The sequence below is a fragment of the Protopterus annectens genome, chromosome 10.part0, assembly GCF_019279795.1.
Source record: "Protopterus annectens isolate FY-2018-M chromosome 10.part0, PAN1.0, whole genome shotgun sequence".
Classification (NCBI taxonomy): domain Eukaryota; kingdom Metazoa; phylum Chordata; order Ceratodontiformes; family Protopteridae; genus Protopterus; species Protopterus annectens.
Genome location: NC_056744.1, coordinates 916,533,254 through 916,547,684, shown reverse-complemented (window position 1 = coordinate 916,547,684; position 14,431 = coordinate 916,533,254).

Sequence of the window (14,431 nt, the reverse complement as noted above, 5' to 3'; positions counted from 1 at the left end):
GTTGCTGGGCAGAACAAGGGCTGCTGGATACAGAGTGATTGAAGCACTTTTAAGCAGTTGTAAGCGGGTTTATGCAGGTTTGTGTGGTGGTAAACAATGCTAACTTTCGGTTAAATATGCTTACAGACAGTTAGCCTTAAAATTGCTTAATCTGAGTAGGCATTGCTTAGTACTGTGCAAACATGCTGAATCCCAGTTACTACTGCTTAAAACAGCTTACTCCTGCTTACCTACCCCCATGCTAATTTCTTTAAAAGAAAAGAAAAAAGGGGTGATAGGAAAGTGGTGAAAAAGGACGCATGTATATGGCATTTTTACTGTCATATTGTTTGGTTTATTCAGTACAAGCTATACACATTTTTTATACTGCAAGTGACATTTTGCTGCTTTATATTTATATGGTAGGATTACTACAAGCAGGTTGTTACTCACCAGACTCACAACGCAGCCTTTGCAGCCTACTGGCATGATCTTCCTGGTTCGCAGCTGGCTCAGCTGGAGCTGTAATGAAAATAAAGAGACATTTAGGCATACCTATCCTTCACATACATAGGCTGGACTTTGGTAAACAGTTATTGCTATGAATACATACACACTGCTGGGACATCTCCCCTCTCTCTTGCTTCTTGGACCCAATGTTCCAAGAGCTCCCTCTTCCTCCGTTTCAAGTTAGCATTATGGTGCTGGACCTGCTCACCAGTCTGAGGGATACCAGTGGAAGTGCTCTGATCACAGTCAAGACTTTCCCAGGCTTCCGCTTTATATTGGGAGCCCTGGTACTGGTCCTGCAGCAGTCTCATATTATATTTTTTAACCAGGAGTCCTACTATGACCATGGACTCCTGTATACCCCAGCACTGCGCCCAAAAGCGCATGCCCTCTCCAACACCTGCCATACTGCCTACAGTGGAGAGCTACAACCTGTAATGAGCTGTATTCCTACCTGTGGGGTTTAAATACAGCTGATTTCACACCCTTTGCCATGATTGGATGGTTTTGAAAATGCTGATCTAAGCTACGGGCAAACCTGCTTAGCTATGGTTGGCAGTGCTTAAAGGGGCAGATTCAGCATTGCTTACCAATGGGCAAATCCACTTAGCTGGGCTACTTATTGCTTAGCATTCATATTTACACAATGCTTACAACCGGTCAGCATAGCTGTGCAATGCTTAGCATTGCTTATGTTTTATTTTATTGGACTACCACCTGTATGGGATTGTGTCATCATTCATTATATAACATAGGTTTATTTACCTTCCCTGATATCCCCCAATGTGCTGTAATTACATGTATTCTTGTGTGACTATACTGTATGGGGCACTTGTGCTTATATGGGAATTTCACTACTTTATTACATGGACACCTCACATCTGGGCCTACTACACTACTCTGGTTGAGAAATATAAGTTACTTCCTGTATAAATATACAAATAATTTGAAATTGTAATGTTTATACATACAAAATGGAAATGGCTTTGGTGAGATTCAAACCATGAAAGACTATATGCAAGGTGTACATTCTAACAACTACACTATTACACTTATGCTTATGCTGGATGCCTACTGCTATTTAACTTATCGTGCCATTTCAGCTGGGCTAAGCATAGCTAAGCAACGGGCACACCCACGCAGACTCTGGTCCACTAATGATTGGCAGTACAGTTTTATGGTGCTGAGTTGCTAGCCCAACACCCGACCTTCACAGTCTTTCGAACTCCACTCGACTCTGGGGAGGACATGCAGACTCCACACAGAAGGTACTCTAGCCGAGAATTGAACAGGAGAACCTCTTGTTGTGAGGCAACAATGCTACCGCTGCACCACTGTGGCTTAACAAAACAGTATACATCAGTAATATCTAATATTTATTTTTAGAATCTGGCATTTCAGCAAAATGTGGTAACTATCACATACCCTCCCCCACACATATGGTTTATAGAAAGTTGTATAACTATTGTACTTATATTGATGGTCTATTACTCTTATAGTAGTATATAATGTTTTGACTGATTCTTAATTAGTAGAACAGCAGGTGTAATGCTTACATGAATTGTTGGTTCTGAGACTTTCTCCCCATCCCACACACACTGAAGGTCTAGCCCTACCACACCCATTATGAGAACAGAATTCATGTAGCACATTTTGGGATAATGCAGTCAACCATTTATAAATGCTGCTAAGCAGATTTTTATATCCCAGTATTTTTAAACATTTTCAGGACTCAGCAGTGGCATTTCTCTTAAGGCTGCCTTATTAGGTAGGTGGTGATTAGGATTAAGTCTTTTACCTTATTGGTTTGATTTTTATTGTTTTTACTGATTGGTCATGCTGGATTTTAAAGATGTGGTTTTATGTGTATTCTGTATATTTGTTCTCCATTATTTTGGTGTTCTTCATTTGCTTGGACCATGTTGGTCGACTCACTTATAGTTTTGGATTTAATCCAATATGTTAAAAAACAAAGTAAGACAAACCAGCTCGTTGACAAGGAAAAGGAGTTTAATCCACAAAATAGCCCCAAAAAACAGCTGAAGTCCACGAATGAATTCACGAATAAGCACCAGCTTTAGCACTGACAACGCCCAAAAGTAGCGGAATGAGAAATGAAATCAAAGAAGACGACAAACCAATCCAATATGTGCTAGAGACTGAGGGTGGTGAGGAGGAGAATGCTGACAACTGACCCACAGTGAGGAGGAGGAGAAGAGTGTACAGACCCAGGGTAACCTACCAGGGCCTACATGAGCTGGAGATAGTAGAGCGCTATAGGGTGGACAGGGACATTCTACAACAAATCATTGAGCTGTGCCGGCCACACCTCACACACAATACTAATAGAGGAGAACCAATCCCAGTGGATACCAAGGTACATCTAGACTTAAGAATACTAGCCACAGGTACCTTCCAAAGACCAACTGGGGATATCATGGGGGTCTCAGAGGCATCAGCATCCAGGGTACTCCACCAGTTCCTTGACACCACATGCCATTGAGCACATATATTTCCCCACCGCCCATGAGGCATTGACCAGAAGTATGTATCTCTTCCACCGTATAGCAGAATACCCTGAGGTAGTTGGTGCTATAGACTGCATGCACATCCACATCAAGTCACCACCCAGTGAGCGGAGCAGGGTTTACATAAACTACAGGGCCTTCCCCTCCATCAACTGCCAAGTCATATGCGATGCCCAGGGCATTATCATGAATGTGTCTGCTGGCAGCCCTGGAAGCTATCACGACTTCCACATCTGGGAATGCTCACAACTGTATCAGGTGTTTGCCAGGCGGGAATCCCATATTGACATCTAGTGAGGGATGCTGGCTATACACTGGAGCAGTGGTTGATGACACCCATCTGAAATGCACACACACCCGAACAAGAACACCATAATGAGGCACACGCACAAACCAGGATCATTGTAGAGCTTCAGTTTGGAATGCTCAAGTCACAGTTCTGTTGCCTTGACTTTTCTGGTGGAGCCTTGCAGTCCTCTCTAACTACATGTACACAAATGTTCATAGTATATGCCATGTTGCACAATATGATCCTGCGGAAACAGCTGCAGTGGGAACAGCATGGGGTAGGGCCACACAGCCCCCCAGCATTGCCAAGGCCAGCACAGGCACAGATGGACTCGGAGGAGGAACATCTTGAGCCTGCTCCTGTAGGCAGAAGGAGGCATGCAAAGTATGCCCATGCCTTGGCAAAGAGACAATGCATAGCACACACACTGACACTGTAGGAACCCAGGGACTGATACCACTCTCCGACTCGCACATACAGTAAATGTGTACTCTACTGATATGCCTACTTTCTGCATGATCGGTCACAATACAATATGAAATGGAAGCCAACAGAGTAACCAAAATACCACCACAGTCATTGCAAATGTTTAAAGTCTGCAGGTGTGCAACTCCCCCCCACACACAATCCCACGTAGAAATGCAGTAACATGTAAGTTTGAGGAGTAATATAACTGGAGCACAGATTACCAGAGCTGTCCCAATCTACATTGTTGCATGTGTACAATATGCAGGGGTCGGTGTGGTAAGTTTCTTGTGTGTTTAATATTGCCTTGAAGTGGTCAGCATGTGAGCCTGGATGGTTGTGTCTCAGTGGCCTAGGTACAGTACAGTGGACGACAGGACCATGTTCCAACATCTGCAGTACCAACCACACTGTTTCTTAGCTACACCCATGTCAGCAGTTCTACATACTCACTGTCCAGATGTCAATATCTGTCTCTGTCAGAAAGCTGGACATGCCATGAATGGGGGCCCATACATAGAAACATTACACAGGTAGAAGTAACCTACACAGAGTGCACATAAAGTAACTGTCAACTGCATACAAGTTTGGAATTATACATAGAGGTTAGCATCACATTAGTTGTCCCTCTAGTATGGAATACTGTTAGTCTGGCCAGTCACTGGCAAACCACAAAAGGCACAGTTCTAAAGTGATAACAGGCTGTCTATGTCCACACACAAGCCAGCATAAGGGGAATGTCCCATGTATATTTGTGAGTCAGGTGCAAGTAGCTACCATATCACACATGCACCCAGCTCACCCCACCATCAGTTACAGGTTTATCACAGGTCATATCCTTGCTCTAGGGAATGAGTACAGCATGAATCCATCTCTGTATGGGAATACATACATGATGCTGCATGCTGAATAGGTGTCCAATGCAGGTGTGTCCCTAGCTGTAAGCAGCAACCCGACCACATCCAGACCAGTGGATCAGTATGAACAGGAAGGATTGACAGGAACATCTCAACCACTCACTACTGTCACCCCTGGGTAATCCACTGGCTTGCAGCCTGGGAACATATGACTGACAGAATGCACTGGCCTGCTACAGATGGCCTGCAGCACTCTCAAATGGCCTACAGTCCTCTGGCAAAGCCCCATGCCTCACCCATATTGCCAATGCATGGAATGTTAGGGGGTCTAACTAACAACCTAACACAGTAAACAGAAAACAAATGCAAAGCCATGTTAACAAATACCAGTAGCATGCCGCTCCATGTCCTACTGCAAGGACTGTGAACCAGGCCATAAATACTACTGGGATAAAGACAAGACCCAACTATAGGGATACCTCTGAGATATTGCTTACATAATGTTAGGAAGAGGAGAGAATAACAGAGGGGGGTGTATAAGCATGGATGTCATGGAGTGTGTGAAGTCTGAAACTCTAATGTCCACCCATACCACCCCCTGACTGCAAACCCATGAATGAATAGCCACAAAACTGCTTGTAAACCACAATGCGAAGGTAAACTGACCGGATATATGAGTCCTGTTTCTGGATAACCTGGGTGTATCTGTACAGCTGAGAGGTATGGCCCAGCAGGATATGGCCATTCCATGAAGTTGAGAAAAGCACAAGGAGGGGATCCCCAGCCAGCATACTAACAAGGTGCTGGACCATTTACACAGAACCGGCAGTCTATTATATGTAGTTATCCCTCCACAATGGTATATGTGTATTTGACTACAGATATCAGTCACAAATGTGCTTATTGTCCAGCAGAACACTGTACAGTTGAATGTTATTAATTCACTACATATCATGCAGTTCAACACACATGTCTGCAACAGTACTTTACTATGCACATGTCCTCTGTATGTCTCTTAGCTTTACAAGGCAAACATGTGTCATACTCATAATCACAGGTAACATGGATATGGAAAACATCCCATTAACTGGCTTAGCAGTGGCACAGTCACAACTGTTTGACAGAAACCCCTGTGTTTGTCATATATGAGCTGTCCTTTCCCAGGATGAGTCAGGCTCCTGAACTGTGATCCTACCTCGCAACCTTTCATAGCATATCATCTGGACAAAGCCTAAAATGATGGGGGGGGATAAATAGGGACAGATTTTAAATATTCCTGTTACAAACATAGAAAGTTTGTAGAATGATACATTTTGCATTACAGTGAATAGCCTTAAAGATGTGGAGTCTTAAACTCAAGTGTTTGCCATTACTTGACTTCAATCCTCAGCTATTTGCCAGAAAGGTACAGATTTCAGGAAGAACAGATGACAAAATATGATGGTAAAATGTGGGCATTCTGTGAGATCTGCACAGTTGTGAGGTATGTCTTTGATCTCTCCCACTGCAGAGAGGGCCAGATGCTAATGCCATAGCAGCTGTTTAGCAGGATATTAATACAGCAAGTCTGGTTGGGACATATATTCCTCCAAATCATATTTCCCATTATTACAGACCAAGTACTACATTCAATTACATCCTTACATGCTCTGTCTCTCTCTATCCACTACAGGGATACAACTAGTATGAATAGGTGGCAGCATGGCTTTTGTAGGTGATGCTCATGACCAAGTGATGGCCTGTGCACCTATTGGGGATCCCCACTTGCTAACTGCATGCAGAGCAGCTGTGTAGTTCTTCCAATGCCAATGTCATGGCAAAACACTCCAGTGGTGGAGAAGGTTCAAGACTTAGAGGCAGAATGTAGGTATTGCTGTTATATGTTTGGAATATTGCTAGTTTAACAGGGTCTGTCTGCACATGCTACTTCTGCATGGGTTTCAGTTTGACAAAGTTCTGTTTCTGCATAGCTCTCAACTGTAGGGCCATCCACATAATGGCCACAGGTTAGCCTGTTATGTATGGACTGTTTCCCAGACAGGTGTTTTCCTTGGCAAATCAGTAGCATACTCTGGTGATTGCTTTATGTAAATGGTAACATCTATTTGTTTTTCTGACTTTATATCCCTCAGAAAATATATGTTATAAGAAATCCTATAACACCAGCAACTATCTCAGTGTATAACAGCACTATTTCAAGCATGGCCATGTATTTGGGACTCTGTCCACCAATTATGTCAGGCTTTGTCCAGATGTCATACAATAGTAGGTTGATAGGTATACTGGTCTATCATTATTTAGTGCTGGAATTCATGCTGAGGGGAATGGGTGGGAAACATGTTGAAGTCTGTACATTCAAGAGGTTGGTGTATAGATGCCCTTGTAACATATTTTATGTGGGGGACAGTAGCACATGTTTTAAAACTAGGCTATTAGAACATGTGAGACATATTACTGATAAGAAATATGACAGTTCTATAGCCGTATATTTGAATAAATCTCACCATGGGGACAGTACTGTTTTTGAAAAATTCTATTCCTCAGTTTGATGAAACATTCATAAAAGGACAATTGTTATGTACAGACTCAATGTATTAAAAGGACAATTATGTACAGACTCAATGTATTAATATTAACTGTGATATTTTATCCCGCAGGGGGTTAAATGAGGAGCGTAATTAGAGGCTGGTATTTAATTATGTAATTAGGTGTTAATTGTTTCTTGTGATTAAGGCATGTATTTCTGGTAATGTTTTACTCCTTGAAGGCTTTGGCCAAGACAAGAGTATAATAAACATGTGCGAATTACTGGCTGGTTGTATTTTTCTTTGCTATGTTCAGATATTTTATTTGTTTTGCTAAGAGGTTGTTGTATGTCTGGCCATTGTGTATGGCCTATCATGATTTTGTAACAGTGTATTGTTCACTTGTTTATTTGGACTGTGGGGGGGGGCAGATGTGAGTGTCATGGCTGTTTTTTGTATCCAACTGTGCATACTGCCCCAGTTATGGGTGATCTATCATCAGCATATGTTTGTATGGGCATTTTGGGGCATGTATGTCTGTGTATGTGTGTGTGTGTGTGTGTGTGTGTGTGTGTGTGTGTGTGTGTGTGTGTGTATGTATGTGTGTGTGTGTGTGTGTGTGTGTGTGTATATATATGCATATATATATATATATATATATATATATATATATATATATATATATATATATATATGGGTCTACTTCATAAGATCGACAGACCATTTGATTGACATTCATTTGGTTGACAGCTCATTTGATCAGCAACCAGTATTCAAGGCATTTAACAGGGATTTGCCCCCCTCTACAATGTTGTGTGACCCTGGAGTTGGTATATATAGTTAGGGGGGTGTGGGGGGGCGAAGCCCCCCCACTTATTTCCATTTAAAACAAGAAAATACAACAAAACTACACATTTAAAAAAAATAGGTGGGGGGGGCTTGACACCCCAAACTCCCCAATGTGGGAGGCTGTGCCCCCCACACCCCCTAACTATATATACCAACTCCAGGGTCGCACAACATTGGGGAGGGGGGCAAATCCCAAGTTTTTGCCTTGAATACTGATTGTCGATCAAATGAGCTGTCGACCAAATGAATGTCGATCAAATGATCTGTCGATCTTATGAAGTAGACCCATATATATATATATATATATATATATATATATATATAAAATATATATAGATATAAATATATATGTGTGTGTGTGTATATGTGTATATATATATATATATATATATATATATATATATATATATGTGTTTGTGTGTGTGTGTGTGTGTGTGTGTGTGTGTGTGTGTGTGTGTGTGCATATATACACCTATACACCTCAGTATTTATTGGTAATATCTATATATTGTTGTACACATATATGGATCTCCAATCTCTCTCTCTCTCTCTCTCTCTCTCTCTATGTATGTTTCTATTTAGATATATATATTTATAGATACCAATCCTTCCTAATCTCACAGTCTTGTCCCTATTGTAAACTGGTATGTTTGAGAAAACATCCTAAAACAATACAGCTGAGGTGGCTTACTGGTAAATTGCTTTGAATATGGTGTACAGGTTCCTGGGTGCAAGACCTGCAAGGGCTGTTTATTTTGGTGCTAGGCAGAACAAAGACTGTTGGATACAGAGTGGTTAAGGCACTTTTGAGCAGCTTTGAGCATGTTTGCGTGGTTTTGTGTGACAGTAAGCGTGTGGTTAAATGAATAGGTGCTTACACCATATTTAAGCAATCCTTAAACCTGCTAAGGATAGCTCAGCCCTGGTAACCATTGATCACATTACAGTCTGATAAAACAGAAGACATTTTATTTGTTTGCTTAGAGGTTGTTGTATGTCTGGACATTGTGTATGGCCTATCATGATTTTGTATATATATATATATATATATATATATATATATATATATATATATATATATATATATATATATATATATACACATATATATATATATATATATATATATGTGTGTGTGTGTGTGTGTGTGTTTATGTGTGTGTGTGTGTGTGTGTGTGTGTGTGTGTGTGTGTGTGTGTGTGTGTGTGTGTGTGTGTGTGTGTGTGTGTGTGTGTGTGTGTGTGTGTGTGTGTGTGTATGTGTGTTTGTGTGTGTGTGTGTGTGTGTGTGTGTGTGTGTGTGTGTGTGTGTGTGTGTGTGTGTGTGTATATATATACACCTATACACCTCAGTATTTATTGGTAATATCTATATATTGTTGTACACATATATGGATCTCCCATATTGCTCTCTCTATGTATGTTTCTATTCAGATATATATATTTATAGATACCAATCCTTCCTAATCTCACAGTCTTGTCCCTATTGTAAACTGGCTGTAAAGAAGGGTATGTTTGAGAAAACATCCTAAATCAATACAGCAGAACCAAAACTGTTGAATACAGAGTGGTTAAGGCAGTTTTGAGCAGCTTTGAGCATCTTTGCGTGGGTTTCTGTGACAGTAAGCGTATGGTTAAATGAGCAGGTGCTTACACCATATTTAAGCGATCCTTAAACCTGCTAAGGATAGCTCAGCCCTGGTAATCATTGATCACATTACAGTCTGATAAAATGGCAGTGTAATGACATCTTTAATAAGTGGATTTAATTTCATGTACATAACATGCTTCTATGTGCTGTCATTACAGTAGCAAGGGGTGTGAGTGTACTGTATGGGACACCTGAGTACACATGAGTAGTAGCGCAATCTTTTCTCTTTGTATTTGTTTCATACATGAGTAGTATCCTAGATTATATGCAGACACTCTTGCATGTTACACCAGCTACAGTGCACTGGTTGACAAATATAGTTTAACACATATTATATAATTACGTTAGTACTTTTAACAGTGCTTTTCCAAGTAATAGTAGATTGCAGATTGCAGTACTAGAACCATAGACCCCTACATGCAAAGCTGGACTCTGACTACTGACTATCTTGTTCTTGGTGTTTAAGCTGTATGTTTTTATGTATCTCCCATTGGTTTTGATCTGATATATTGATATTAACTGTAGACTGCTATGTTTTCTGGACATGTCATTGAGGTCTGCTGTCATGTAGTAATGGCATACCTTTGAGTTTGAGATGTCTATCTTTCAAAACATTAATCCTAATGCATAACATGTTGGCTATCTACTTTCTGTTTTTCCTCTGTACAGATGTGCAGATGTCAGATATTGCCACGGCCATACCATAATATAGGTGCCCACATTGTATTGTGTTGTGGGCCTGGACACTGCTGCAGTTCCAACATATGGGACATTCCTTAATGTGGGCCTTACCCCTTTTCCTTGCCTGTGTGAGGGACATTACAGAAGTGTTGGCCTACAGATTCAAATACAGTAGGTGGCAGTACGTCAGAGGACAGGACATGTGGTGGCAGCCAAACAACATGGGGGACATATCCCAGATTTGTGAATAGATTCTATGTCATCAGTGCTGTAATACACATGGTGGATTGATAGATTGACAGTGTTTGTGTGGACATGCATTTAGTGAGTGACTTCACGACTCACAGTGATATGTCTCTGACATGCCTTTCCACTGGCACTCTGTCCACAGACTGGCCACATGTCTGCCTGTTATGTTTTGTCTGTTCCCCCAGACAGTTGGTGGCCTTGGTAAATCAGTCATGGACTCTGGGGAATGCAGTCAGTAAATACTCACATCTATTGGTATTACCAACGTCATATTTCTCATAAAGGATTTTACAACAAACCCAGTGACATCTACAAGTGGCTCAAGGCAATGTGGTGGTCAAGAGACATTGCTGTCGACCTGTGTACCCAGATCTCTTGTAATGCCTTTTTTGTTCAGGGTACTACCATCAATGTGGTAAATCATGGGAACAGGGTTTTCCACACAAGATGACAACACATTTTCTGACATTGAGCTTAAGGCCATGGCTGTGACACCAGTCAGTGAAGCCTTTCAGTAGGATGACAAGATTACTTGAGTAGTTAATAATAGCTCCCAACTTGCAATTGTCTTCAAACTTTGTTAGCCAGAGCCTCTTCACGTCGGCATGGACTTCAGAGAAGTTGATACCAAACATGAGAGTACCCAGGACAGAACCCTGTAGGATGCCTTTTATGACTGCTCAGCAGTCTGACTTGGAGTCAGCTATTTCCACACTGTGAGTCCTATCTGTGATCCAGTTTTCAACCCACCTAGTGATATAGGGGTTGATGCCTAGCTTAGAGAGTTTATGCATGATTCCTGTGTGGGGAATGTTATTATAGGCTTTGGCCAGATCAAGGTAGGCTGTATGTGCCACCTTGCCATCTTGCATAGCTCACTTGACTGATGGGAAGAAGTTGAACAGGTATATTGGGAAGGTATGACCTACACTTCACAAAAGTAAACTGTGTGGGATCCTGAGTCTGCAGATTCCCATATCCCTGTTTATTAGGTGCATGATGATGCATTCCATAGCTTTGCATAACAGACTTGTCAGGCAGTTGGGTGGTATTTCCCAGGGTCTGTAGTCACACCTAATTTATGGAGAGAGGTGATTGTAGCAGTGCACAATTCAGTAGGACAAAGCCTGAGATGAGGCTGAACTTGCACAGGGCACACAGGTGAGGTGACAGATTGCTCTGTAGTTCATGTAGAACACAGCCAGGGATATTGTCAGTCCCCACAGAATCTGTATTCTTTGCCTTGGACAGGGGTGTTTTAACCTGTGCAGCAGTAATACTGGGTGCCTGGCAATCTACTGTTAATGTGATAGGTCCTTTGGGGGGGGGGGGATAAAGTTAGCATTGAATCTGTTGGCCAGTATACTGGCAATATTTGTTGGCTCAGTGTAGGAGGTACCATTGTCTAGTAGCTCAAAACAAATCTTGGTATTGCCATGGAGATTCTTTAAATAACTGCATGAGGCCTTATGGTTGTCTTTACTGTGTGCTCCAATTCTGTTTTCACAGTTAACTTTGTAGTATTTGATGAGGGATTTCAACTTTTAATTGAGGCTGATAAGGGGTTTTATCCAGTCTTGCAACTTCACCTTATTCCATATCAGTCCCCTCCTTCTTTTTTACAGTTTCTTTATGGATGGGGACCACCAAATTGACTTTTTTTTAGGTGAATGTCCTGGTTCTATTACGTATGGTAGTATCCATGCATTTGTGTACTTGTTCATAGTGCATTGTTGTTTGATTCAGCAGTCATGCAACTAATCTACATTTGCATGGTTGCTGTGAGGTTAGTCACCTCTGCTGTTATGAGACCATAGTTAGCTTTGGGCAAGCTTTTCATGGTGCCAACCTTTGGATGGGGTGGGGGAGGGCTGTGGGTTTCCAAAGGTGATTCATTTGTGTTAAGATATAACAAGGGAGGAGTTGACTATTGGTGTAGAGCAACAGTCACCCATGTTAGCAAGCACCAGGTCAATGTGATGGGCATGTGCATCAATACATGATTAGCTTTCCCAGGTAATGGTGGGGTAGTTGGAATCAACCAGTATGGGAGTATTACATTGGACATTAATATTATCCAGGGTGTTTAGGGACATGGAGTGTGAGTCTTGGGACATGTTTGGGGACCTATATCAGGCTACAACCTGAACCACTGTCTTACCCAATGTTAGCTACACCTGCAGGATCTGTAATGCATAATGTTGTTCTACCACTCTGGAGGTGTGTGCATCCTTAATGAATATGGAAATACCACCACCTTTGGCACGTCAGTCCAATTTATGCAGCCAACAGTTGTAAAATGAGTTATAGGTTGGTAGTGCAGGGGTGCTTCCTACTGCCTTTAACCAGGTCTCGCTTACAGCACAGATGTCATTGTTTCCCATTTTAAAGAATACTTCTAGTGTGTGCATTTTCAGATTTAGACTTCTAGTGTGCAGCAGCATGATTCTCAGATTCCATGTGGTTGTAGATATCATATATTTCTGTATATTTATGTATACATATATATTTATATATATGTGTGTGCATTTATTCACCTTTCTATATATACGTGTGTATGCATATATGTAGATTTAAATGTGGATGTATATCCATGTATGTATTATGTATAGATTTGTCCACATATATGCATCTCCATACAAATATACATGTATATATAGAAAACTTGACTGATTCTACAGACTCCTTTCCCTACTGTTGAATGACTGTACTAACTGATATGTTGGGAATGTCACCACTATGTTATATGATTCAGATTGTGTAATGGTACATTGCTTTGATAGTAGTTTACAGGGCTCTTGGGTTCAAGACTTGGCAGGCCTTATTATTTTGTCACAAGCAGAACAGTTCTGCTGGGGAGGAAGGGATGAGGGCAATAATTAACAGAGGTCCCTAAGTTGGGCCCCTTCACCCCCATTTAGACAGCCTTTGGACAGATTTGTTGCAGCAAGAGGTTCAGAGTGTGGATCTGATGTCCGACTGCACTACTTACACACACACACACACACACACATATATATATATATATATATATATATATATATATATATATATATATATATATATATTTTTTTTTTCAGATATATGTATATATTTATATATATTTATATTGATAACATTTGTTTTACATACATACTGAGATATTTATATATATGTATGTATAGATTTACTTATTATATATATATATATATATATGTGTGTGTGTGTGTGTGTGTGTGTATGTGTATTTTATATGTATATCTCTACATATATTATGTATTAATGTTTATATATATATATATATATATATATATATATATATATATATATATTGCATCTCCATACACATATACATTTATATTTATGTACAACTCAAGACTTGCAAGGGCTGATTATTTTGTGCTGGGCAGAAAAAGGGCTGTTGGATACAGAGTGATTAAGGCAGTTTAAGCAGTTGTAAGTGGATTTGCGCAATTTTGCACTGCCGCAAGCAATGCTAACTTCAGGTTAAGATAGCATACAGGGGTGGTATATGACACATGTGGGGGTAAACACCTTTGACCAGGAGGGGTGTTTGGTAATCGGAAGCCCAAGAGCCCCCAAATGGATACAGTGGGACTGAGGTCCCCATCCATGGGCATTCACCACTGCACCTTCATGGCCCCAAAGGTGGCTGTGTTTGGAGCTGAGCAGGAGGGGCAAGCTGACCCTCTAATTGCACCATGCAGCCCTCAAGCTGGCATAGCAAATCTCCCAATTCCTTGCAGAGCTCACTACACACTAGACCCCGGACCTGGTTTCAGATGACAAGATCCTGTCCGTGCCCATGCTCAGTTGGGGATGAGCCCTATCCCCGGAGGTGGTTCCACC